This window comes from Dreissena polymorpha, chromosome 14, assembly GCF_020536995.1.
Source record: "Dreissena polymorpha isolate Duluth1 chromosome 14, UMN_Dpol_1.0, whole genome shotgun sequence".
Classification (NCBI taxonomy): domain Eukaryota; kingdom Metazoa; phylum Mollusca; class Bivalvia; order Myida; family Dreissenidae; genus Dreissena; species Dreissena polymorpha.
The window spans coordinates 56,618,318-56,626,886 of record NC_068368.1 but is presented as its reverse complement, the minus strand read 5'-3'; the positions used below and the strand labels follow the sequence as shown (position 1 = coordinate 56,626,886).

Sequence of the window (8,569 nt, the reverse complement as noted above, 5' to 3'; positions counted from 1 at the left end):
ATATTTATGCATTGATTTATATCCAAATTACTTACAAAGTTTTATGTTTTCCTATAAAAATGATAACTGAACAGATTGATAGGAAAGATACCAACAAATCAGGGTTGCTAGGGTGCCCACCTAGAATTGGCCTGTTACTAAGGAAATACCTGCTTTGTAAATTATTTTGCAACACATTTGTGGGGAAGATACAAAATGTTTAATTAAATGTCTCTCTTGTGCTGAAAATCTTTTCATTCAGTAGAAAGTCAATTTCATTTTTAAGTGGTCGAATAAACAGGAAAAGAGGCTATATCGACCTCATATTTATAGGAGTTAGCTAAGCATGCTTAAGGCTATTAATAACCTCCAATTACCTTGAGTCTAGCGGTAAAGGAAACAACTAAAATAATTTCTGAATTGATTCAAACAATGCCGCAATAAACGATTTATTTAATTCCCATTAAATCCATGTCAAAATTGTTTATTTACAGCGTGTTTAACCATGCAAAGCCTATAGTTTCATACACACCCGCAAATGACATACACTATGCGCGTTGTTTACCTTTAGTTGAGAGGTCACAACCGTAAAGCAGTGTTTGACACCAGGTTTTTTTTGGCCCGATTTTATAGCCGAAATTCGGCTATGTTCCCATCCCAAAAAGTATACCTTTTTCCCAAAATGTGGCAAAAAATTCCCAATTTCAATTTTTTTTTTTTTTTTTTTTAAAGAAGTATAATGTGTATTTTATCTCAATTTTAATTCAATTACATCTAATAAAGTATTATATGATTTTATTCTTTTAATTTGAATGATTATAAAGAGTTATATCAAATTTAGTATTTCCCTTATCAGTGGACTTTTCGCATTGAAAAAAAGGCTAATGAATTTATTTTCCCAATTTCATGAAAATGCCGATAAAATTCCCAATTCCAAAGCCATGGGCTATCTTCCCAAAAAGTGGAAAAAAACCCTGGACACTAACTAATTTGAGTAAGGAGTCCAAGGACTCCTATCTTTTGAAATTTAGGAGTCCGGACAGATTTCAAGAAGTCCAACAATTAAGACACTTTTTATGTCATTTTTTCGGCCTTTAACACATGCCAATCCATGAAATGTTAAATTTTTATCTTATGAAATTTGTTTTAAGATCGAAGTTGTGACTTCTGTTCAATATTTGTTATATTGTACAGTCGATTGGTGTATAGCGGATTTTAGTGAGTAACGGATAGGTTAAACGTTTTTTTGCAAAATACTTTTATTTATGTTAAGATTTATAGTTTTCTATGAATCGAATACAAAAAGCCTATCATTGTTAAGTCGATTCATAGCTACATTGATCATGACTCGCAGATTACCCCTATTGATTTTCAGGTCACTAGGTCAAAGGTCAAGGTCAGGATGACCCAAATTAGTAAAATGATTTCCAGATGATAACTCAAGAACGCTTAGGCCTAGGATCATGAAACTTCATAGGTACATTGATCATGACTTGTAGATGACCCCTATTGATTTTCAGGTCACTAGGTCCAGTGATTTTTTTTGCTTTAATTTGTTACAGCCTGTGCCATTTGAATTGGGAAAATTAGCGCGATAAACCGTGAAATTGGGAAAAATAGCGCGATAAACCATGAAATTGGGAAAATTAAGCATTATAAATAGGATTATAAGTAACAGAAGTGATATTGTTTTTAAGTGCATGTTCAGGCAATTTTCTAGAAAAGGAGTCTGGTCAAATTGGGATTTTTTTTTTATCAATAAAAGTGGCAAGTTTGGGAATGATTTATGGACAAAAATGACTAAATTCAATTTATATATTTTGTAAGATGTTTAAAAAATAAAGTTGAGACCTAGATTTAAGAAATCATAATTAAGTTATATGAGACTTCTTTCTAAAAAAAAAAAAAAAAGATGACCCCTTTTGATTTTCAGGTCACTAGGTCAAAGGTCAAGGTCACGGTTACCTGAAATAGTAAAATGGTTTCTGGATGATAACTCAAGAACGCTTATGCCTAGGTTCATGAAACTTCATAGGTATATTGACCATGACTCGCAGATGACCCCTATTGATTATCAGGTCACTAGGTCAAAGGTCAAGGTCACAGTGCCAAATAACGTATTCACACAATGGCTATCAAGGTCACGGTGACTTAACTTAGAAAAATGGTTTCTGGATGATAATTCAAGAATGCTTACACCTAGGATAATGAAACTTCATAGGTATATTGATCATGACTCGCAGATGAAATAATGATGAAACTTGACCAGGATGTTTGTCTGGACAATATCTAGGTCAAGTTTGACATTTGGTTAAGATTGAATGAACCGACTACTCTCAGATGAGCGAACTAGGGCCATCTTGGCCCTCTTGTTTTGTATTTTATGACACAAAAAAAATCTTTAAAATTTAATTATCGAATTACGAAGTACAGTCCAACCTGCCCGAGCGACCGCCTGTTAATAGCGACCAATAGTCAATAACGACCACACCGATTTCCTCCCGAACGATTTCGCTATATATTGAACCTGTGAATAAAGCCCACCTGCGAACAAAGACCAAAGACCGCCCTTTTACATTCCCAAAAGTCCATTTTGATAGCTTACAACGACCACTGCAATCATAAAAATCAACGATTTTGCAACTTTCAAAAAACAAAATGGCCGCCATGACGCTGTGTAGTCACGTGATACACATCTTACCAGTGGACTCGTCGGTCGCTATGGAAATATCGGCAAGTGACAGTTTATTGCACTCGATATCAGTTGTTTGTTGATTTAACAAGCATTGCTAATTGGTAGTCGCCTGCTTCTTTTATGCATTTGACAGTTTGTCAAAAGTGTAAAAATATTGCCTTTGTATTAAAGTGACTCGCGATTAATGTACAAATTACTGAAAATATCAAAGACAAGTTTGGGGCTTTCATCAACTTATTAAGGAAATAAATGGTTTTATATCAATAACGATGCCTGAAATACAAACATTTTGATAGCCATTCCCTTCTTACATTTCTCCTTGATAAGACGTTCATAGATTATAGACAAGTAATCAGTTCAATTTAACCATCATGGCTTCCAAGCGTAAGTTCTTGATGTTGGAAGAACGCGTTGCTGTCATTAGTTTGTTAGTTAAAGGACACAGTTGTAGACAAGTGGCTAGTTATCTTGGTGTGAATTACATGTATTAATACATGTATGTCAATAATTATTTATAAATGTATATGATTAATGAAATAAATAATAAAAACATAAGGGAATGGAAATAATAAAAACAAAACTGTGTTTTCAATCCTTTATTTATTATACATGCATAAGCAGTCTTCAAAATAAGCTTTGAAAAGTTACATGCCAGTCGGGCCAGTTACTTAAGAATTTTTACATGCCCAACATATTTTTTACATGCCCAAACTTTTTTAACCAAAATTATAACAAATCACAACATTTGAACTCTTACATGCTACACATAGTAAAGCAGAACATTTGTTTCAATAGTAGTGAATACAATTACATCTAATCAGTCACTAGAATTAAGACGGTCGATCGTGACACCAGTGCTCTTGAAAAGAGCGTTCTCTGGTGTCCTCGTACCATTCTTGGCTTCCTTTTTCCCTCAATCATTATCAGTTTTCTATTTTGGAAGTGTTTTATCGGGCTTAGCCCCATCAACATACCTAAGATACTGCATAGCCTCTATGTCGACAATAACATTTGTTTACATTGACAAAAACGAAAGCGTATTACTAGATTGAAATGATCGATTCAAAAAGCATCTTCTCGATTAATGTCTAGAGAAACCGTCAATAAGAACCGATTGTGACCTAACTGCATCGGTTAAAAACAATAACGATGACGTGTGCAAGCAGGTGCGTGTTGTTAAACCAATCGAATTTCATTGTTTTACAACTTACGGCAAGGTGTTTGTTTGCAAAATTGAAAAATAGATCTGCAAATATCAAGAACCGCTTACAATTTTTTTTTTATAAACTGTCAATTGGCTTCAATAATTTACATGCCCGGCAGGCTACAAACGTGAATTTTTGTATGTGCCCGGCAGTAATTTTACTCGCCACGGGCGATCGGGCGTGTGCTAATTTCGAAGACTGCATAAGTATTCAAACATTTAAACAAAAGAGCATATACATAGATAAGGTACCTGTTAAAATACTACTAGCATATTTTGCAAAGTTTCAATCGACCCTGGGAATAAAGACCAGCTGTTAACAAAGACCACAACAACCAAATCCCTTGAGTGGTCTTTATAGACAGGTTAGACTGTACTTGAAAACATAATTCATATAAACACATATATGATGAAAATATGCGGATAACAACAAGATTGTTTTTGATAAGCCTCTCTGCTGAAATAGATAACATTAGTTATTATTATACAATGTAAATGTCAATTGAGATGTAGTGTAGCATCTCATCTGTTGGTCTTTGGCCTTCAGTATATCTGGTGTTGTCCATGTAGTATCGAAGCCGTCGCTCGCGGCTAGTATGCTGTCGCTTGAAGTCGGGCCTGTTACTGCCGTCGCCAAGATTAAGATCGAGCCGTCTTCAAGTTGTATAGGCGAATTGGGTCTATCCCTGTCGCTGTGAGGATTAAGATAAGCTGATCGTCAGGTCGTCCTTGGCGATTTGCGTGTGTTTGGTGTTTCTGATCTGATTTCCGCTAATCATATTGCGTCATCTATTTTCGTTTGCGTTGTTGTTGTTATTTGCGCTAGTTTGTATTTTCGTTTTTGGTTCCAGGGTCTTCTTATCTCTCGGGACATTAAGATCTTCTATTGGCCATAATTCTCACAAAGTATTAACTATAGCAGCGTTCCCCTTGATGTCCTAAGCCTCGGAAGTACCATTCTGAATACGTTATCTACGCATGTCAAACAATTGAGCGGCTGCATCTACTCTATAGTGTTTAACGTCACAAGTATTGTGTCCAGTGTTGCGTCACTTTTTTTTCTTCGAAAACTTCTGGCGTTGGGTCTTCTTTTAGCAATAGAACCAGGTATTAACTTTGAGAGTAAACACCGTGATGTCCCATGCTAATCACGTTGTTTGTGTTATAATTCATTGTGAAAGACGTTGTTTCGCGATGTCATTCTTCTTTGGTGTGGTCTTCAAATCTCAATTTTCCATCTGCGTTGTGGTGATATAAGTATCAGTTGTTCAATATCATGGCAAACATTCATAAACATCCCCTTAAGTTATTCTTAAATACCGTCATGACAACTTACTAGAAAGTCTTAGTAAATACAACCTTTATTACATCAATTACTATCGAAACCCTCTCGTAAACATTACATGACAGCTCGATATTTTATGTACGTGCTATCAGTAAATTTGTGACTGGTATGCGCTATATTATTAATCTAGGGTATTGCACTTTAAACAGACGTATCACGTTCGTATCTTAAAATCACAAATCAGTGTACCATTAAAGTTTAAGAATCTTTCTATTGACATATGAACCTGCTCGCTCTTAAATACGCGCGTTGGTCTAAACAATTGTGTAAATCTTTGATGAAAAGGGCAGACTTTTTATATATGCATTCATAATACCAGAACATTTATCGGTATACTTCAAATTTCAAGTCTTGTTCTCCTAATGAACTAATCCCATAAATCTAATACAATAAGTATTCTTCCACCATTGGAAAATGGTATACATCCATCATTTCGGAAATGATAGGTTCTCATTAACTCTATGTACCTTATAGAGTTTATTCTATAACAGAAATTTAATGCGCATATATCAGTATCTTTTAACTGCACCGTATTCGTGACAGAACACTTTAAATTCTTACTTAAAATTACTCAAGACCTTCAATATTACCGATACCCTTCATCCATTTGCAATAAACACAATTACGTATATACATATTTACATAATTTTTTTTTTTAGCGTCTGCCCTATTAGGAGTCTCAATTAACATTACTGCTCTTATTTCATATGTTCTTTCTTTTACAATTCAAAAAACTGTTTTAAATTTTCCAATAATTTTTTTTAATCGTCCTCTTTCATTTTCTTTATCATTCTAATATTCAAAGTCCGGCTTATTTTTATAAAAATAATGAACAAAACTGTCTTTAATAATCTATCTTCCTAATTTCTTAATTCCGCTAATGTAAAATTCTAGGTAAATTCTTCGAATATTTGTATCTCCTCCGAAATTTTTCTATTATATTAATAAACAAAACCATTGCCAAATTATCTTTATTAGAATAATAAACAAAACTATTTAAAATATTTTTATTTCCACGTACATTCTAATTTAACAAAAATTTACAAAAATGCCATCAATTAAAAATGTATTTATATTATGCAAAAATGTGTCCGTATATAATTATATTTTCTAATAATACAAAAATATAGAAAAGTCTTTAAATACTCTCAATTATTTGTGGGCCTCTAATTTCAGTATTTCTATCACTCATAAAATTATGTAAATTTCAAATACTTTCTTATTGATTTATTTTATTCTCAATTTACCAATATTTAATAAAAAATACTGATCAATGAAAAACTGTATTGATTTTCATACTTGCATAATTTCTACGTACATGATTAATTATTTCTTTAACACCTAACTACGTAAAATTCTTAAAAACAATTCTTAAAATTTCGTTGTCATGATGCCTTTTACTTTTTATTTCTTACTTTAAAAAAATTGAAATAAACCCCTGTTTGCCATAATTTATGTAAACACTGACCGTTTTCCATGTCGCGTTGGTTTTCTTTATTCCGTTGGCCTGTGATTCCGTATAGTGTTGTGTGTACTCCGTTTTCCAATGTTTTCCAATGTTCATCCTGGTCACGGCACCATAAAATGTACTGTGTTACGTAATTACTTATTGTTTGTGGAGAACACACAGTAACAAACAAAGTTCATTTCTGTTTTCATCGAGATTTATTTCTGTTGAATATTTTCTAACACAACGCTTGCAAATGTTCACCAAATACAATTTTAAAGCGCGGCGGCCAGCATGCTGGCCGCCACGTCAAGAAAACGTGACAAATCTCTAACCGCAGACCCTCCCTTCTAACTAAAACACTGCATTTTTATCCCTAGGTTAATGTACATAAAATTTACTTGTAATTCCCATTGGTCACCAAGGTCCGGGTTTATTACGGGTTGGTTACATTGCACCTTGGGAATTGACAGCCCGAACTGTTTGAGTTCTTACATGCTCATAGACTATTCTAAAATCTCATTATTAGTTGTTGCATAAAGTTTTAGGTTATGTTTATTGGTGCAATATTTATATGGCCTATGCAAATAAGACTTAACGTTGACCCCTTTCATGTGGTCTGTTCCCATGATAATATGAGGTAATAGCAATCCTAAATGTCAATAAGTTGACCGTTTCGTTAATCAAATGTCTGATAGTTATATGGTCTCTTGATTTTCCAATCTCAACATATTGTATTCAACTTTTCAATTTATTTACTCCATTTTATCATGTTTACTCGTTTATTGCCAAACCATCTCACATTTTAACTATTCTTTACATGCACAGAATGAACTCTCAAATAGTTTGAACACTTTAAACTTTTAGCATCTTCTTACATATAAGATATAAATATTGATGTAAATAACTTTTAACGTTTTCATACATATCAGTAATTATAACAGTAATTAATCAACTACTCAAACATATTATTAAAAATTTCCTTATTATTAAATCTATCTGTACTTAAATTTCTATCATAAGAATAATCTATATGCTATAGGAATAAACGATATGCATTTGTCGTTATGTCACAGTATATTAATTAGGTTTTAGGGATTTCAGTTGAAGTAGAATCATGCCTTTTGATGCCAGCATTAAATAGGATTTTCCCAATTTTCACTTTTGCAAATTAACTGCCTTAAATCAATTTAATGCAAAAGCTTCAAATTAGCCAACTCCTAAATAAAATAATATATTAATTTAATACAAATTGTGTTTTTGCATAGTATATTTAGAAATTTAAGCAAAGCATTTGCAGAGCATTTTACAAGTATTCAGAAAAACTTAAAAATAAGTCTGGAAATGCATTTTACAAGTATGCAGAAAAACTTATAAATAACTCTGGAAATCTGTATTTCACTTCAGAAAATTTCAAGCTCAGCGTATTTTGACTGCTGGTTTTCAAAATCTATTGAAATTGCTGAAAACTTAGGTTGAAACCACAAACATACAGAAAGTTTACAAAATCTTTCCTAAGGTAGTGGACCTGTGCATCTAAACTAATAAACATGCTATTTATTTGGGTAGGTACAATCGGGAGAAATGTATAAATAGTTCTGTCATTTTGCTTTTTAATGCTGACAAGGACTTAATTAATTATAAAAAAGTATGGATAACCCCCTGAAATATGACATAAATTTGCGAAGTGACATAAAATAATGCCCATTTTGTAAAAATCCACAAACTAGGTCATGAGATGGTTTCTTACAAAACTTTAGTAAAACACTCAAGAAGACATATTTAATTTTATGACACAATCTGATGACGCTTTGCCCAGAATCTGGGTCATGTTCCTCAAGAAATTATGTCATCAAGTAAAATAGTACAAATTTTTTTCCCACTCAAGGGGCAACATTT

At 32.9% G+C, this 8,569-nt stretch overlaps 1 protein-coding gene across 2 annotated transcripts in view; it reads left to right on the top strand.

The window, feature by feature from the left end:
- The window catches only part of LOC127856920 (adenylate cyclase type 10-like), a 107,896-nt gene that overhangs the window by 711 nt on the left and 98,616 nt on the right, over positions 1 to 8,569 (top strand). The gene's annotated exons all lie outside the window — the stretch shown is intronic.